Source organism: Lactuca serriola, chromosome 5 (assembly GCF_051521515.1).
Source record: "Lactuca serriola cultivar US96UC23 chromosome 5, Lser_US96UC23_V15, whole genome shotgun sequence".
Classification (NCBI taxonomy): domain Eukaryota; kingdom Viridiplantae; phylum Streptophyta; class Magnoliopsida; order Asterales; family Asteraceae; genus Lactuca; species Lactuca serriola.
Genome location: NC_136412.1, coordinates 299,242,737 through 299,262,699, shown reverse-complemented (window position 1 = coordinate 299,262,699; position 19,963 = coordinate 299,242,737). Strand labels below are relative to the sequence as shown.

Genomic DNA, 19,963 nt, shown 5'->3' with positions numbered 1-19,963 from the left:
CAAATGCCCAGATTTCAAACAGATTCAGGAGAAATTTCATGAAAGAAAAAAAGAAATCGTATCTCATCTATTAAAAACTAGTTGTTGAAAAAATCAAACCTCTGTTTGGCTGTTTTTGAATCGACATCATTTCTTCTTCTTGTTCTTGATTAAGACCAAAAGCTCTATCACTGCTCCAGTTATCCTATCAGATAGCCAGAAAACAGGATGTGTTACATGATATTAATTTTACAAATCTTCACAAAATTATATAACATTGGGTAGTTTTCATAATAAGTAGCCAAGGTTCATACTCATTATACAAATCTAGAATCAATCCATGTGTTGATAAAATTAGTTTTCTTTTCCATACATAAGAAAAATCATGTCTGAATAACAGGAAAAACCTGGAGCAAAGAAATAAAATACATATACGAATGAAAAGATGAAGTAGAAAAACACCCAATGAAAAACCAAAGAACCCCATCAACAAAATGCGGTTTCTTTTTTTAAGTTGTAATTTGAATGATATTAGTTAAACTGCCAAAATCAGAATTCACAAAAAACCCTCCAACAAAAAAAGATGAAGAGGGTGCTTCTACAGATCTTCAACTGTATAGAAATGTATCTAAAAAAACAAAAAATAATGATTTTGTTACGTAATATGAGTATTAGAAAGAAAAATGAGAAGCATGCTTCTATTTCTTTGACATCACCTGTCCCCAATCATGTCTTTCACATATCAAAACTCTAAAACAAAATGGATCGAAGAATACTTGTTAAATCTTAGTTAGTTAGTCTGACTCAAAGTCAAAGTTGCATCAAATGTCCAATTTAACTTTTAAAGTCCAATCTCTTTAAGCAAAATCAAACAAGTTTGATATTTTAAAAGTAAAATGTCTGGAAGATGATATGATATGATAATAACTGAACATATTATATAAGCCTATTAACAGTAAGAATAATTACCTTCACACCACCACCCAAGCCATGGAAGAACCAATCCCTGAAATTTTAAAATTAAAATATTAAAATTCGAATGTCTCTATATATGTTTATAATAAAAAACAGGCTCCATTCATAATTGCTAACAACCTACCTACCCACACAAATCAATCCCAAGGTTAAGTGAAGACAAGATGTTGGAAGCCCTATTTCAATCAAAAACTTCAACCCATAATTACACAGTCTATTTATTATCTGCAGATGAAGATTCATTCATTATCATTAGAAAAACTATCACATGCTAATCTCACTCCATCAATATATCTCAATTCTCAATTCAAATTTCCTTTCCAAAGTAGATTAAAGTTTCATAAATTATCTCATAAATAGTTATAGGAAGCATATAAGACATACATTTATAGCAATAAGTAGGATTTAATGAATATTAATTTTTTTTTTAAATAACTTAACTATCCTAAATTGTTATAAACAATATCACACTTTGGTACCCATTTTGCCTGATTTCTACATTTTCTTCAAAATCATAACAATATTTTGGATTCATGAGGGCCAACAAGATAGCGAGAAAAAAGATTCCTCTCAGTTCCCCTGTACAAACATCCTTCCATTGGAGTGGCAATGAAATGACATGTATGCCCTTCCCTAATCATCTGACATTTAAAGATTCCAACATGTTCACAGCATTAGGTTGTTAGGAGTCTCACTACTCTAACTGGACCTCATGCAGGGATTTACTTGTAATGATTCCAACATGTTAACAAAAAAAATATTCAACATCTTCAAAATATATATATATATATATATATATATATATATATATTCAACATCTTCAAAATATATATATATATATATATATATATATATATATATAAATTAACAATCAAAATATACATATTTAGTCAAGTACTCTTACCAGGATTTAGAACGCAATAGAAACAAATGTCAATGAAATTGACCAGTTTTTTTAGTCAACTCTTACCAGGAACAAAAATATACAGGCTCTCTCTCATTCAAAGTTTCAAGATTAATTCTACACTCTTAACTAATAAACAAACAAACATAAAATGATCAAAATCCATCTTACTTTTTGTACAAGATCTAACAAATCCATTGCATAAGCCACACCTCCGCCCCTCAAATACTGGCACCTAATGAATGAGACCAATTTAACGATTGTTAAATAAATCTTTCATGGAAAATTCCTTTCTTTAGACTAAATTGTTTCAAATTTACCCATAATGTAATATTGATGAAATCAATATTATATATGTCACCAGAATCAGCTAGAACTACATCTACAAGAGGAGTCATAACCTCCTTCACATTGGTGCCTTTTATCTCCAACACATTTTCAAGAAATACTAAAACTTGGGAACAAATGTGACATGCTTTCTCTTTTCTTCTGAATCAACCCTGCAACCCTCAACATCAGCTTGAGTTCATCTTCTGTCACAGATGGCTCACTGGTGCTAAATCTCATTAATTTAAATGAAAATTAAAGTATTTAAGTTAAGTTGAAATAAATGTCTAACCTTTTCTTCAAAATCATAAAAATTAATCCTTGTGCCAAATAGTCATATTTTCTCTCTTTCTCTCTCTCTATCTCTCTCTCTCTCTCTCCAACCACCCTAAAGCTGTATATAATAAAAATACAATACAATTTTAATACTAAATGTTAAAAAGATAATAAAGAACTAAAAAAACTATACAATACCAGGAGCCAAATTGGATTCATGAGAGCCAACAAGATATAAGAAAGATTCCTCTCAGTACAAACATCCTTCCATTAGAGTGGCAATGAAATGACATGTATGCCCTTCATCATGTGATATTTGTAGATTCATGTTTACACCATTGGGTTGGGTTGTTAGGAGTCTCCAGCATGTATATCACCCTTCAAAGTTTCAAGATTAACTCTATATATAATCTTAGTTAATAAAATGATAAAAAATAATCAAAAACCATCTTACCTTTTTGTAAATGATCCAACAAACCCATTGCATGAGCCAAACCCACAATGTTACCAATCATTCATGTAAATTTCCTTTCTTTAACCTAACTGTTTCAAATTTACCCATATAATATTGATGAGTTAGTTGCCCATAGGTGATGAAAAACACATAAAGTCTGATGACCTGGCATTTACAATTTTCATCATCTTCTTCTTTTTCAGAAAAAAAATGAAAAGAATTGCCAAAATAAACTGGAAAAAATACCTTTTCTTTTCATTGTATGTGGTTCAAAGCACATTCAATGCTCTCTGAATACTCATTTCTATAGGACAAGTATGGATACTAATTAAATAATTTGATATTATATAAAGTAAGGCTAATTTTATATAAAGTATAAATAAAACATGCTTACCTCAGTTAGGACTTTCCTATTTCATTTTCCAAAGGGCTCCCCTGTTTCTTCTTTCTCCTTTCTGGTTTACATATGATAAAGAATCATACTCAGTCAAGATGTAATGAAAAATCACTGAAATCTAACACAACCATAAAATGGAGACTCAAAAACTTATAATCTAAACCAGTTTGTGACTATTCAAAAACCTGTATTTGCAGATTTTAATCAGTTACTGGATAATCTGATGGGCAAACTCACTAGAATCACAATCAAAACAACAAAATAGAGCAGTGTGATCAATTATTTAAATGAGTTACAGAACCCACAAATGACCATACTTCAAATAGATTGAGAAGTTTCATGAAAAAAAAAATCGTATCTCATATATTAAAAACTAGTTATTAAAAAAATTAAACCTCTGTTTGGCTGCTGAATCGATTTCATTTCTTCTTGTTGTTCTTGATTATGACCAAAAACTCCCTCCAGTTATCCTGTCAGATAGCCAGAAAACAGGATGTGTTACATGATATTAATTTTACAAATCTTCATAAAACTATATAACATGGGACAGTTATCATAACAAGTAGTCAAGGTTCATACTCATTTTCTTTTCCATACATTAACTTTATTTGTACATAAGAAAAATCACGTCTGAATAAAAGAAAAACCCTAGATTAGAGAATAAAAAACTATAAGAATAAAAAGATGAAGAAGAAAAAAAACCAACAAAATGCAGTTTCTTTTTTAAGTTGTAATGGGTCTGGTGCATTTAGTTAAACTGACAAAATCAGAGTTTAAACGAAAAAAAAACGTCAACGAAAAGATGAAGAGGAATGCATGGTAATACTAGAAACCACAACGAGAAAAAAACAGCAATTAACCTTCGATTCTTTCTTAATCAAACATCAATTTTAATTTTACAAGAAAATTACAATATCTGAATCACCAAAAAACCCTAGAGAAAACTTACATCGATCTTGATAACTTCTTGGACTAACAGGTGAATGAGATTCTACTGCGAAGGTTGGGGTGTTTTGGTCTCGTGCAGTAGAATTACATCGATCGCCATTGGTCTCGGGGGTGTTTAAATTTGTTACGAGCGGAATGACTGAAGAACGCAACCCTTTCGATTTCCATCAGTTTTAGATCTCCGGCGATGGATGGCGGAGCTACTGGAATCGCTATGTGTCTGTGGGGTGCTTTTGGGACACCTGAAGAAGAAGAACGTATAAATAGCGGGAATACTAAGCCAACCCTTTCAACTTCTAACGGTTACATATTATAAAATCTTCCAAAATTAAGATTAAGATTTCGCTTATAAAGAAAGCAACATATTAAATCTTAAAACTTATTAATATGTTTAATTTAATTCTTAATATTTTGTCGAGAATAACTTAATTGAATTAAAATGTTTATTATTTCTAAATGGTTTTTGTCATGTTTAAATTTGGCATATGATCCCAACCTTTTTTTAACCCATTAGGTTAAAATATTTTATCGGATAAAATTACATATTAAATACTAACCGTGGAATGTATTTATTATACTATTATTGAGTTGTTTAATTTATATTTAGACAAATAATAATTGATTGAAGTATGTCAATATGGAGTAAATTCAAAAAAAAAATTATTGTATTTGTTATTTATAATTTAAATTAAAGCCAACATAAAAATCGATATAATTTGGTCAATATTCGGTTTACATCGTATTTTTTTTTTATAAAAATCATTAATATTTTCAAAAAAAAATTATCACGACCACTATTACCTGTTGCTTCCTATTTAGCATGTTCAATTCTTCTAAAAAAATCATTCAAATTTAGAAAAAAAAATCAATTGTGGCTACTATTGTTTATTTCCTTTTGTTATTTTAACTTTTTTTTATCAAAATTTATAACTTTTTGTTCTTTATAAAAAGACATCCATATCGATATTTGAATCAAATATTGGAAATTCTTTGTAATAAAAGATTGTATGAAAAAAAAATTATACTTGTGAATTTGACTTGAGAATTACAGTTTGATGGGTTTTCTAGGCTACACAAAATGATCACATGTGGCACTTAAATAAAACGTGTGGATCTGATGGAGTATGTTGGGCGTATGCTTGGTACATTGAGCGTACGTGGATGAAGGCCAAACCTTAATTTTTAGGGTTTGGACTCTATTTAAGCATCATTAACTCCCAAGACCACTTCCCATCATCAGCCTTCACCCCTCATTTCGTATCTTACAAACCCTAATCCACCTTTGTGAACATTTTGAGCCTTAGAGTGTGTTGTTGGTGTTCTTGAAGGAGGAAGAAGGAAGTGGATTCACCTTGGAGTGTGTTGTTGGTGTTCTTGCTAGATGTGGAGTTTTATGCTTATTAGCCTCGTAATCTTGGTCCATTTGAGTAGGAGTTACTCTAGACTAAATGAGTTGTCCTTTTGTATGTTTTAGGTGATGGGTTTTGAGCAAAACATCAATCCTATGGTGTACATGCAAACCCTAATAGCTTTTGGATCTAGTTTGTCTAATGAACATGCAATTGAATATCCAAAGCTATAAACCCTAGATCTATCATATAAGAACTGAAATAAGGGTTTAGTAATTACCTTTGATTGTTATATTGCAATAACAATCAATTCCTTGTTTTGATTGGCTTGAAAAGCTTAGTGTCTTAATTGTTGCACCTATAATGGAGTCACAAACACCACTAAGCAACAAGATGAAGAAGAGAAGAGAGGGGAGACACCAAAAACGGCTGGAAACCCTAATGCTTGAGTTGCCCACATTTTTGGTGCCTAAGGGCTCCTTATATACTTAGGCAATTAGGGTTATCTGACAATGAAACCCTAATTTGACTGCTTAAGCCCTAAGCAGCCCATGAACCCCTTCTTTAGAAGCCTTGGACGACTTCTAATGGGTTTCCCCCATAGAATTCGTCCACTCCACCTTCTATGGAGTCCATAAGCCCATCTATGTAATTATTTTATAATTACACAATAAGTCCCTTAAGTTTAATTAATCTCTTTTACTCACAGAATTAATTCTTGACTAATATTAATTAAACATTATGATTTCTCCTTTAATATATTATTCTTATAATATATTAATAAATCATAATTAAACCTTTCTCTTCTTAATTCATCATACATATTGCTATGGTGAAGGCAACCCAAAAGGACCATGTTCATAATCGGGTCAAGTACATACCAAAATAGTTATGGACTTAGACACTAATCCAACATTAGGGTGTTTAAATTGATAAAAATGTGATCTTGGTCGTTCTTTTCCTACCATGCAAAGGTTCTGATGTCTTAATGGGTTAAAAAGTTTGGTTTTTAAGGTTTGGGCACTTAATAGCCATGCAAGGTCATAAAGTTGGAAACTTTATTATTTATAACACTATTTGGGACTAGATACGGGCTTTGGACGAAAGGGCTTAAGAGATTAATCACTTAATGGAAAAATGTCATCTGACCGAGTACGTTGAGCATAGTTTTGAGTACGTTGAGCGTTCTCGTGTAAAGTCCCGTTTGACCTTTGACCAGGATTTTGATCAAGTTTAACCTAGGGTTTTTTTTTGCGTATTTTAAGTTATAGTCTGACTTTTGGTCACTGTTTGTTGTAAGGTGACCGGTAGAGTTGGTATTCAGACACCTTGTTGTTTATCTATTTCATCAGACTGTGAGGTGAGATTTTCTCACTATACTTGTGGGTTGAAGGCACCAATGTCAGCCTACTAGGTTATATATCCTAGTATATAGGATGTTGTTATGTGATATTGATCTGCTAGATCTGCATGATTATCCGTTTGTTGGTTATATGTTTATCTATTGCTTATGTCAACATAGGGTGGTTGGGTTGAAGGTGTATTCCTTCATGATGTAAGTCAACAAACCCGGGGCATTACAATCGGGTGGTTGTGGGCCAAAGAAATCCAACTGGGAGGTTGTGGGCTTGAGTAATCCAACCGGCAAGTTGTGGACCCAACATGCAATATGTATATTTGTATTGGTTGTGTGTGGTACTTTGGGCGAACTCAATAAGCTTTGGCTTAGGATTTTCAATTTTATGTTTCAGGTACTTCAGATGATCGGGGGAAAGCAAAGGCATGATCGTGCACATCCTTCTGGTTTTATGATTTTGGATTTTACGATACTCTGATTTGAGATTATTACTTATGAGAACAATATTTTGTAAACAATTATGGGTTTTGGTTGGTGTAACATCCCGGAATAGCAAGAGTAAAGTTGAAGGGCTAAAAGAGTAAAATGGGAAAGGGGAACTCAGCGAGTCCATGGGTGGACTCGGCGAGTAGAGTCGCGACTTGGTCGCGTGTCAAGTGGCCGACTCGGCGAGTCAGTGGATTGGACTCGGCGAGTAGGCGCTGAGTGGAGAAAACCCTAAATCCGAAGGTTGAGCCCTATATAAAGAACATTATGTTTCCTCCCCAGCCTCCTTATCATCCCTTGAGTTCCAGAAACCCTAATTTCGTGAAGAAACCCCATTGTTGAGTGATATGGAGCTTGGAGAGGTGGTTGTTGAAGAGATCTTGAAGGAAAAGAGACTTGGATCAAAGGGCTTTGCAAGGATTCGGGTTAATCTTCTCTTGGAGCTTCCTTTTGAGGTATTATTTCATTGTTTGAGGTATTATTTTGGGGGTGTTAGAAATCATATCTTTTGATGTATTGGAGTTTAGAGGTTAGATCTAAGGTTGCTACCTCAGATCTGGATTGGAGAAGGGTTGGAATGCATGAAAGTCCCTGTTTGTGAGTGATTGATGGAGCTATCTTGTCCCAAACCCAAACCCTAGAGTGAAAAGGCCTAGATGTCCTTGAATTCATGTAAAGTTTGCCACTTTACGTGATGGATGGCCTTAGGAAAGGTAGATCTATGGTTTGGACCATCTGCATGGCTTGGAAAGCCTCTGTATGGATTCAGACCCACTGGTACTCGGCGAGTCACATGGGTGGACTCGGCGAGTTGCTTGAAGATAGGCTGGAACTCGACGAGTTGGAAGAACAACTCGACAAGTTGGATGAAGATGGCCTGGAACTCGACGAGTTGGAAGAACAACTCGGCGAGTAGGTTGAAGATAACCTTAGACTCGACGAGTCTGTTCTTGGACTCGGCGAGTCTTGTCGAAGAGTCCCAATCTTTTCTGGTTGAGCCGTGAATCGGTGAATCAAGGGGATGACTCGGTGAGTTGTGTGAGATTGGACCCAGAGTTGTTTAACTCGGCGAGTCTCGGGGTCACTCGACGAGTTGAGTCGCGGTTTGGAGAATTTCTGAGCATGGGGACTCGGCGAGTCATCGGGTTGACTCGGCGAGTAGAGTCAGTCAGGGGTTGACTTTGACGAAGCGTTGACCAGTGGTTCCAGGGGCATTTTGGTAATTGATGGATATTGTTTTGAGTTCAGTGCCTTGGTGGTTGTCCATTGGTGGAGATCGTATCAGTGATCGGAGCAGCTTGGGTTATCTGTTTAGTCGGCAGTATCGAGGTGAGTTATCCTCACTATATCAACAGGGTCTAAGGCACCAAGGCCGGCCCTTATCGGACTGAGATCCGGGTATTTGTTGATATGTTATTGCTTTGATATGTTGCATCCTGGTAGCTAGGATGGTATGTGTTAGAGACCTGGTTGAGATCGGTATTCTGAGATGTAGGGTGATGCTATGCTAGTGACCGGTTAGGTCGGTATCCTGGTTAGGATGATGATATGTTATGCGATCTGTTTGATCGTCTTGTTGACTGTGAATTGTTATATGTTTGTATGTTTATGTGCACATGGTTGTTTGGACTGGAGTTGGGTTGAGGCGGGTCCTGCTTTGTGCTGTAGGCCAAGATACCCAGGGCGGACCGGTTGTCCCGAAGGCCTAGCGAGCGGTCCGGATAGGCTGTAGGCCCCAAGAGGGCGGACCAGACGCGCCGAGGCTCGGAGAGTGGACCAGGCCGACTGAAGGCCCGGTGCGGGCGGACCAATCATACTGTAGTGGACCAGGTGGATTGAAGGCCCAGTGCGGGCGGACCAATCACACTGCAGACTCGTTGTATGTGGATAGACTTAGAGGGTGGACCAGGTGGATTGTTGGCCGGTACGGCGGACCAGTCACACAGTAGACCCGAAGTGCATGGCTATTCTGTGATCGGATATGTTATGGCATGTTATGCGTGTATAGTATATGTGGTTAGTATTTTGGGGATATCTCACTAAGCTTTTGGGCTTACAGTTGTGGTTTTATGTTTTTCAGGTTCTTCAGGAGACCGTGGTAAGGCGAAGGCGTGATCGTACCGCTCCTCGTGTTTATGTTGTGATGAGATTCTGGGAATACTTAAAATAAATTGTATTCAAAACCTTTTTGTAATAACTTTAATGGAATCGGGTTGTTTTCGAAAATTTTAAATTGGTTGAAATTTTTGGTCGTTACAAGTTGGTATCAGAGCCTTGGTTTGAGTGAATTGGAGGAACACTCGTGTGACTCCAGTCTCAAATCGAGGAGAGTTTTCAAAAGAGAATTTAAAATGGTTTTCAAAATGAGTAAAGGAGGACGCGAAGGTACGATCAGCCGGAGCCAGTAAGTAACCCGAAAATGCCATACATAATATTTGTTTTTGAGCTTTGATAGAGCAGCATGCTAGTGTTAGGCTAGGGATCTTCAGGATTTCATGATAATGTTGTCTGATTTGTGATGCCTGTAGCCTAGGGTTTCCTTGTGGGAGATTTTCAGTGTTCCTCTAGTGGTGAGGGTTGAGAGTTGTTATGCATGTTTTCTCTAGGGTGTTGTGGTAGTACTTCATACAAATATGGGTAGGTGTGGAAGGTAGTATGTGCCCGTACTACTGAAAGCATAGGACCCATACGCGTATCAGGGAAACCATGACCTCTAGGGTTGGGTTGAGAGAGTTGGTTCCCGGATTGGTGGGAAGTGTCTGAGATTTTGTGGTGTTTTTCAGTACGGAGATTCCGAGGCATGCTGGGAGCGGATCCGGTTTAGGATCGGGAGCAGGAGAGGGAGTTCCGGGCGGGTCTGTGCCGCCAGAGGTTATTGGTCAGATGAGCACGTGCGAATTGGATGCTACGATTCGTGAGATCCTGCATGATGAGGTTGCTGCGCTGTTCCGGGCTGAGTTGCCGGAACTGTTTGGGTCGATAAAGACCGCCATGGTTGAGTATTTTGATGAGCGCTATGCAACTCTCACAGAGACGGCTGCCGCGGCGGCTACAACGGCTGTAGCAGCGGCAGGGGGAGGAGTTGGTCGGGGTTTTCAATATCAGGACTTCGATAATACGAAGCCTCCCACCTTAGATGGAGTTAAGGACCCGATTGTTGCTATGAGGTGGTTATCGGACGTGGAGGGGTGTTTCTTCACATGTTCATGCCCTTCTGATCAGAGGGTGAGGTGTGCTCTGAACCTGTTAAGGCTCGGGGCGATGGATTGGTGGAGATTGACCACGGGGTCATTTTCGGATGCGCAGAGGGATGCGGTTTCATGGGATCAGTTTAGAGAGATGTTCAGCACTCGCTATGTTCCGCAAGTTGAGAGGGAGAGATTGGCTCAGGAGTTCCTTGAGCTGAAGCAGGATTCGGAGTCGGTGACTGAGATCACCAGGATGTTCACTAAGAGGGCGATGTTTTGCCCAGAGTTCGCTTCGGAGCAGGCTCAGATGTCTCGATATCTGAACATGCTCAAGAGGGACATCAGACAGTTTGTGTCTGCGCAGAGTTGCGAGACCTTGTTGGAGTTGTAGGAGGCCGCCAGGCGGCGTGAGTTAGAGATTGAGTTGCAGTTGCGTGAGCTGAGGCAGGTTCCGGTGCAGTCGCAGCCGGCGCCGAAACGGTCCAAGACCGTTGATGCTAGAGTGGGAGATCTGAGCAGCCACACTTGTGGGAAGTGTGGGAGGGGTCACACCGGAGTTTGTAGGTCCGGTGGTGCATGCCGCAAGTGCGGAAAGGAGGGGCACTATCCGGGTATTTGTTGATATGTTATTGCTTTGATATGTTGCATCCTGGTAGCTAGGATGGTATGTGTTAGAGACCTGGTTGAGATCGGTATTCTGAGATGTAGGGTGATGCTATGCTAGTGACCGGTTAGGTCGGTATCCTGGTTAGGATGATGATATGTTATGCGATCTTTTTGATCGTCTTGTTGACTGTGAATTGTTATATGTTTGTATGTTTATGTGCACATGGTTGTTTGGACTGGATTTAGGTTGAGGCGGGTCCTGCTTTGTGCTGTAGGCCAAGATACCCAGGGCGGACCGGTTGTCCCGAAGGCCCAGCGAGCGGTCCGGATATGCTGTAGGCCCCATGAGGGCGGACCAGACGTGCCGAGGCTCGGAGAGTGGACCAGGCCGACTGAAGGCCCGGTGCGGGCGGACCAGTCATACTGTAGACTCAGAGAGTGGACCAAGTGGATTGAAGGCCCGGTGCGGGCGGACCAATCACACTGCAGACTCGTTGTATGTGGATAGACTTAGAGGGTGGACCAGGTGGACTGTTGGCTGGTGCAGCGGACTAGTCACACAGTAGACCCGAAGTGCATGGCTGTTCTGTGATCGGATATGTTATGGCATGTTATGCGTGTATAGTATATGTGGTTAGTATTTTGGGGATATCTCACTAAGCTTTCGGGCTTACAGTTGTGGTTTTATGTTTTTCAGGTTCTTCAGGAGACCGTGGCAAGGCGAAGGCGTGATCGTACCGCTCCTCATGTTTATGTTGTGATGAGATTCTGGGAATACTTAAAATAAATTGTATTGAAAACCTTTTTGTAATAACTTTAATGGAATCGGGTTGTTTTCGAAAATTTTAAATTGGTTGAAATTTTTGGTCGTTACAGTTGGATTTTAAAAATGAAAATTTTACCTTGGTTTTTGAGACATTGTAATTGTTGGATTAATGTCTAAGTCCATAACTATAATTGGTAAGACTTGAGCCGACCCGGCATGGTCCATTTGGGTTGCATGGCATCATGCACTTGGATAGACTAAATGAGAGAAATAAGACACTTATGGTTATTAATATATTATAAGTTCTAGTATATTAATAATAAGAATAATAATATTTAATTAGTATTGATCAGTAATTAATTTAAAATTAATTATGTGATCAAAAGAAGACTAATTAAATATATGGGTTGATTGTGCAAATCATCCATAACTTATATAGTGGGCCAAAGTTCCATGGATAATCAAGTTGGGTTAAACCCATAGGATGCTCCATGGATGCTCCATGGAGGTTACATAACCCATGGGTCATGGAAATGAAAGGTCATGACAATTAGGTTTTACATGGTGTAACCCTAATTGTAACACACCATATAAGCATCATATTATTCACCAAAATCGGCCACTAGTGTGTGTAATAGAAGGGCTAGCCGATTTTCATGAAGTGTAGAATTCTTTCAAGTTATTCCAAGTGTATTTGGTGTTGTGTGAACCATTTGAAGTGTCACACTTGAGGGACTAGGCACTCAAGCTTCATGAAGACTTTCTACATCAAAGAGGTATGTATTCTATCTTGTAATATTCATTGTTTTGTATGCTAGATTAGGATAATACCTTGGAAGTTCATATTTGCATGTATAATAGAGAAAACATAGATCCAAGGTATTTAGGGTTGCATGTACACTTAGGAGTGTTAGAATGCTCAAAACCCAACAGTGGTATCAGAGACTAGGCTTGTTTTCAATTATACTTGATGCAAATTGCTGAAAAATGCTGAAAACCTCGATTTTCTGGCTTTCTGGGCACTGGACTCGCTGAGTCCACTGATGAACTCGCCGAGTCCATGAGTAAAATCATCCTACTCGTCGAGTAGGTTCATGCACTCGATGAGTAGGAGCCCCAGACAGCATATTTTCGAGTTTTTTGGCTAGAAATGGACTAGGAACATTACCCTAAGCTGTTTTTGAACTTATAAACTTGTTTTTGATGTGGTAATGTTCATGCTAATCCAATTTCAAAGATAATTGTCAATAGATTCATGTTTTGAATTAGTTTAGTGATTAGGCTAATTACATGAAAATTTTTGATTTGAATTATCTTGTTCTTATGAGTTGCTTAGATTAATATAAAGTTATGTGAAATTATTGTTTTCAATCCAAATTAATCTAAGAGTTGATTCTAAAATGTGTTTTTGTAACTTGTCCTCAAGTTATATGAAAAGTCACATTTAAGTTTCATAAAACTCATAAAAGTTGGCAAAGGTTACAAAAAAAATGAAGAGTCTTGTCCTCAAGTTATGGAGGTTCAAGAGTCACTTCATTAAGTAATAAAATATGTAACCTTAATTAATTCCATAAGTTACAAAATAAAGAAAAAGTTACATTCTTTAATAATTTAAAGTCTTCCATAACTTGTCCTCAAGTTATGGAACTTGAAGAGTTTTTGGATTAAAACTACTTTAAACACATAAGTTATGGAATTAATTAGTTTTGAATAGTTTCAAAACTTGCCCACAAGTTTTGGAATTTGAAAAATTATCTCTTATGAATACTTTAATTCCAAGTTAGCACTTAGAATTTTAAAAGTTAAAATTCAACCCTTATACTTTATAATATTATAAGTTAATAATATTTATATATATGTATAAGAGTAAAGTCAGTCTTACCGTTAGTAGACCTCATTCACGAAGTCGGTCTATAAGGGGGGGGGGGTATAAGGTTATTGCCTATAAAATGGCAGTTTAATGGGTGTCCACTCTCACCCACCGCTTCCTTGACTGGTGGAGGGTCGTTAGCCGAACGGGTAGGACAAGGACTAGAATTCTCCCTTCATTAAAAGTATTAATGATAAATACTAAGCAACTAAACCTTTTATAAATACCCAATCTTAGTTACTTAGGAAAATGTGAATAAGGTGCTAATCCATGAAATTACACTTTGCACTTTATTTAATTCGGTTAGTGGAGCGTGTGTGGTTAAACGGCACACTAAATCGTATTTAACAAGGTAGGAAAAGGGTAACTTAATGTTTATCATAGTATCGATGGAGCGTCTGTGGTTAACTGGCACATCGATTGAGGGGTAAACACTTAAGGGTACCAAGTAATTTGCATGGTTACTTCACACTTTGTTTTGTTATCCTCGGCATCACAGTCACAAAACCTGAAGGGCACACTCGAGATTGAAACATGCCATTGAACAGTTCAATGAATCTCAAAGATCTAGGAGTTTCAAATCCAACTAAAACCTAATAATACATTTCGTTTATCTTGGTGGAAATTGGTGAATCGTCATTCACCTACCTTCAAATATTTTATAGCTTGGATTACGAAATCCATCTTCTAAGTTATAAAATAGTTTGTTGGGTCCTAGCCTTAATATTTCATATTGGGTGTCATATTAAGGACTTTAGATCGACTATCTTGAATATCTCCCAAAAAATGTCTGGTTTAGACATCTATGATCTTCCCAAATCTCTTGAAACAATCTTTCCTAAATAAAGATGATGTCCCATGGAAATCATACTTCTTTCACCTCCCCCAATTATTCTCCCTAACCCATAAGTTCTTGAAAAGTTTAAGGTCACTCAAGCCCTATTGGCAAACAAAGGTCTATGTGTGATCACATCTTGGAGATGTAGTCACATATTGACAAGCCGGGAGAGTTGGGTGTCAAAGTCTTGAGAAAGTTGGTGGCTCAACTACTTTCTAAGTCACATAGTAAGCTCCTTTGGGACTCCTATGAAACAAACTATGACAAGACCCTTAATGATCTTATCTATTTGCTAAGATCAAATTCCTAAAACTTTATGGACATTGACAATAATGACATTGGATATCCAGTAAAGCTCTCTCTTCCCAATGGAAAGGGATTGGCCATATTCAACTCAGTTGACCAAATGGTAAAGAGAGAGGCTAAGTCTGAGATAGTCTCATTATCAAGGGTCCATTGCCAAAGGAAGGGGCAGTAGTTGCGAAGCTGCCTAATTTTACCTAAGGATGTTTGACTCTACTTCAGGTAAAATCCACAATCTAACTCTGCTAAGTTTCTATTCTGAGATTTTTGATACATGATGTGACTGGGTCACATGTTGATGTTTTAAGAATCAAAGAGAACTGAAGAAACTTAAAGAAAGAATATGCTGAATCTGATCGCGTAGATGTTCTATCGCATAGTTTGAAGATCGAATTCTTGAGCTACTTCATAGGAGTTATGAGATATTGCTTAGGAATAGATAACAAAAAGTTTTCATATGGATTGTAAGAATAAGTTTTTCCGCAAAGTTTTAAAAGAAAATGAAATTTTTGATTTTATTTATTTTATGTATCCTTACAATGGCGTTTGAGGAAAAATTGTTGTTTATATGATTCCATTAATAACAAGAGTGGAAATATGAAATTGATTCTTTCATTTGTGGTAATGTCTAAATTTACCAAATACGAAAAGATTCTCATCACCCAAGTTTCAGTTAGATAGAAAGTTGGAATCATGCAAGTTGTATAGCATGATGAATGAGAACTTTCAAGCATTGGAAAAATTAAGACTATCTACTTGTTCACATGGATGTGTGACTTAAGTAATGGACTAAGGGATCGAGTACACATTCTTGTGCACTAATTAAGTCCACCACAAAAGATCGATAAGACTATTCGTCATAGTTTACTAAAGCTCAGTAAATATGATTATACTTACAAGCATAAGTGTAACTCTGAGACATTGGAAAAGGTTCCAATGTATGGCAGAGCGAATAAGAAGAATCAAATTAGGCAGAAGGATAAAAGTTTTTCAAATATGAAAAGATGGGAGAGTACTTTAGTATAATGTTATATGATCATCTTAATGATTTAGAGACCTTATCACAATTCATCCTCTAAGTGCATTCTGATAGTTAAGAAGAGGGGTTATGAATTGTTGAAGTGGTTAAATAAAGAAGATGATTCATACTTCATTCCAAAAACAATTCTTAGAGTTATACTCTAAGATTGTAACTTGAGTGACATGTCTTAAAGAAGGTTTAAAACACTTATCAAATGTAAGAGTAAAAGTTTTCTACTCTTGTACATTTGAAATTGGTAAGTTGTGATGTTTTGGATAAAACAAAGACCAACTAAGGCCAATTGTGTGAAGTGTTTGTCTTGATTAGAATCCACACTATCTCTTGAATATCTGACAAGGAAGTCTTATATGTCAAGAGGACAATGGGAGTCTTTAAGGTCTTAAAAGTCTCAAGAACTAATCAATAATAAAACTTGAAGTTCGTCACTAGCACACGACTTGAGGTTTATAACCTATCGTGTTGACATATCCTGTGCCCATTCCAGTTAAAGTTGGCTTTGCATATGAGTTCTTAGAGTTCTCAATTGGTTGCACAACAACTTGGAAGCGATGGCAGGCCCTTGAGCTGCCAGGTGGCAAGAAATTAAGATTGAGTTCAGTTCATATGAGTTTAAATTTGTCATTATCCATGTCTTGTGACTATGGTTTTGACAATTCACATGGATAAGAACACATACACCACTAAATCTAAGTGTCATAAGGTTTCTCTCCGATTCATGAAAATGATGGTGAGGAAACACTTTCACTAAGTAGATTTTAGCTAGATAGCAATTGTGATATTTGCATTCTCAAAGTCATTAGTGGAGTGTGTGTGGTTTACCGGCACACTAACATGGACTTGTGAGAAGTGGCAAAGGTCAAAACAATCAAGACTATGATTACGGCATCCCTTTTCATAGTTCTTAAAATTGTTTAGACACACCTGTGAGCTATCTAAAAGAGGTGTATGATTTTGATAAAGTTTTATCAAAACAATCTAGTATCAGAAATCTGAACTTTGGTAAGAAAGTCAGCTAATTTCTGAATACATGTCAAAGCTAGTGGGAGCATAAGTGTTATGCTAATAATCATCATGCTAGTGGGAGCATGATAATTATGATAAAGGTTGCAAGTTAGCAATGTTAATTATAGAAAACAAAAGTTTCAACTGGGAAAGAGTTGTTTTGCTATAATTAAGGGAGAGAAATTATACTTCATCTCAAATCTAAAAGATTAGATTGAGGTTTTAATCGTATTTAGTCAAGGATATATATATATATATATATATATATATATATATATATATATATATATGAATTTGATGTTGGAATGGCTCAACATAAGGAAATTTTGTATATGGTTCCATTATTTGTCTTCTAAAATTCAATTATGATTACGACATCCCTTTTCATAATCTGAATTATGGGAACTTGGCAAATAGAAATGGAAATGTTATAGCAAAAGATTGGTTAGTCTTTATGTGAGACATCATGAATGGTGTCCCATATGCTTCGGATATAGGATCGATTACATGTGCTATATTCATCCGTTCTAAATTTTTTTAAATGCCTGAGGCATTAAGAAGGGAAACGGTTTAGAACTGGATGTGACTAAAAGGATTAAACAATTGTCGAGGACAATTTATGGTTTACCAAAGATTGGTTGCTCAAGGACAATTGGAAGTATAGTGATAATTCTGGAAGGACCATATTGACATAATCTGTAAGGAGGCAACTTTTGTTCAGAAGTGATAGTCAAAATGGAATATGGAAATGTTTCAAAGTTAGAAATTATTCAATCTGTGTAAGATTAGGAAACTTAATGCAAGAAGGGTGTTTCCAAGGAGCTGATCTCCTTTGGAATGCTCTGTAATGATTTTTGTCAAGTCTTTCTGACTTTGTGCATAATCATTACAAGAGGATCAATGCATATAAGTTTAGAATCTAACAGATTTCAGTAAATGGCATGAATTTGGAATTCTTGCATTTGCAGTTAGGATTTGGGACTGTGAAAAGAGGATCATTGGAGTTATGTTCAATTGATCAAATTCACAAAGTAAAGATCATAGACAAACATAGTATGCATACTTGGTGTGTGACATGACTAGTGTTTAGAAAACATAGTGTACATGCTTGGAGCATGGGACAACTATTGTTTTAAATTCAAGAATAAAGTTGATAGCTGAAACAGTATACAATGAATAATGTGTAATCATATGGTGATAAATAAAAGGTGTTTTATTTATGTTCATAGGTTTTGAAACCATATTGGATTCAATTATTATTGTGTTTCATTTTGCATGTTTTAACTTCCAGAATAACTAGGTCATTGTTCTGGATGACTAAGTTATTCAAACCATCCATAGTCGGTCATATGTTGGAAGTAGATATGAATTAACACTCTCATGGGTTGGCTTGTAAAGGTCTAATATGTTGGACAAAGGGCTACAACACTCATGAGTGCTCATAAGTTCTGAGTATTGGATTCAAGCCGCGCTCATTGGAATCACTTCATGGATTTTATCACGAGTGATCATGAGACGATAATATCTTATATTCTTCAAACCTAGAGATATGAGTTGTTACTATGAGTTGGTTATACATTGATTTCACGAAAACGCATTAGTAACTCGATGTTATAAAACGTGCATTTGTGTATGATTCAACAAGTAGTAGAACAAGCCATACGAGTCGAAGTTTATCCATTCCTTTTACCTTCGGGATAAAAGTGATATATGTGGGCCCCTCGATGATTTGATGATGAAAAATGGAAGTGCTCGGCCGGGCCAAGACTGATTTGATTTGTTCAATTAGTCAGTCATCATAAATCGGAAATCAGGAAACAACAAATGGACAGAGAGAATGATGATAATCCATGTCTCAGTCCATATGATATCTAGAATGGAGGAATATATGATCCCTTATCTAATGGACAAGTCATTGACAAGGTCAGATTTCATCTACAAGGTCAAAGTTCGACAGAAGCTTTTGAGAGCTACGATTTCCAGTCGGTTCTTGAAGTCATACGCAATAATAGTTTTAGACTTATCCAAATGGGAGACTGTTGGATTAATTTCTAAGTCCATAACTATAATTGGTAAGACTTGACCCGACCCGACATGGTCCATTTGGGTTACATGGCATCATGCACTTGGATAGACTAAATGAGAGAAATAAGACACTTATGGTTATTAATATATTATAAGTTCTAGTATATTAATAATAAGAATAATAATATTTAATTAGTATGATCAAGAATTAATTTAGAATTAATTATGTGATCAAAAGAAGATTAATTAAATATATGGGTTGATTGTGCAAATCATCCATAACTTATATAGTGGGCCAAAGATCCATGGATAATCAAGTTGGGTTAAACCCATAGGATGCTCCATGAAGGTTACATAACCCATGGGTCATGGAAATGAAAGGTCATGACAATTAGGGTTTACATGGTGTAACCCTAATTGTAACACACTATATAAGCATCATATTATTCACCAAAATCGGCCACTAGTGTGTGTAATAGAAGGGCTAGCCGATTTGCATGAAGTGTAGAATTCTCTCAAGTTATTCCAATTGTATTTGGTGTTGTGTGAACCATTTAAGGTGTCACACTTGAGGCACTAGGCACTCAAACGTCATGAAGACTTTCTACATCAAAGAGGTATGTATTCTATCTTGTTATATTCATTTTTTTTTGTATGCTAGATTAGGATAATACCTTGGAAGTTCATATTTGCATGTATAATAGAGAAAACATAGATCCAAGGTATTTAGGGTTGCATGTACACTTTGGAGTGTTAGAATGCTCAAAACCCAACAATAATTTGGTATCAGAGCCCTGGTTTGAGCAAATTAGATGATAAATTGTGTGAATCCAAACTCAAGATATGGATCTGTAAGGTTTTTAGACCTATT

At 36.5% G+C, this 19,963-nt stretch overlaps 1 long non-coding RNA gene across 1 annotated transcript; it reads right to left on the bottom strand.

Annotated features, from left to right (window-relative positions):
* Nucleotides 1-3,173: 3,173 nt before the first annotated feature.
* LOC145051731 (uncharacterized) lies at nucleotides 3,174-4,626 on the bottom strand. The gene is made up of 3 exons (XR_013683795.1): nucleotides 4,262-4,626; nucleotides 3,310-3,370; nucleotides 3,174-3,219 (listed from the first exon to the last, which is right to left on the bottom strand). It is a non-coding gene; the product is annotated as an uncharacterized LOC145051731 (long non-coding RNA).
* Nucleotides 4,627-19,963: the final 15,337 nt, after the last annotated feature.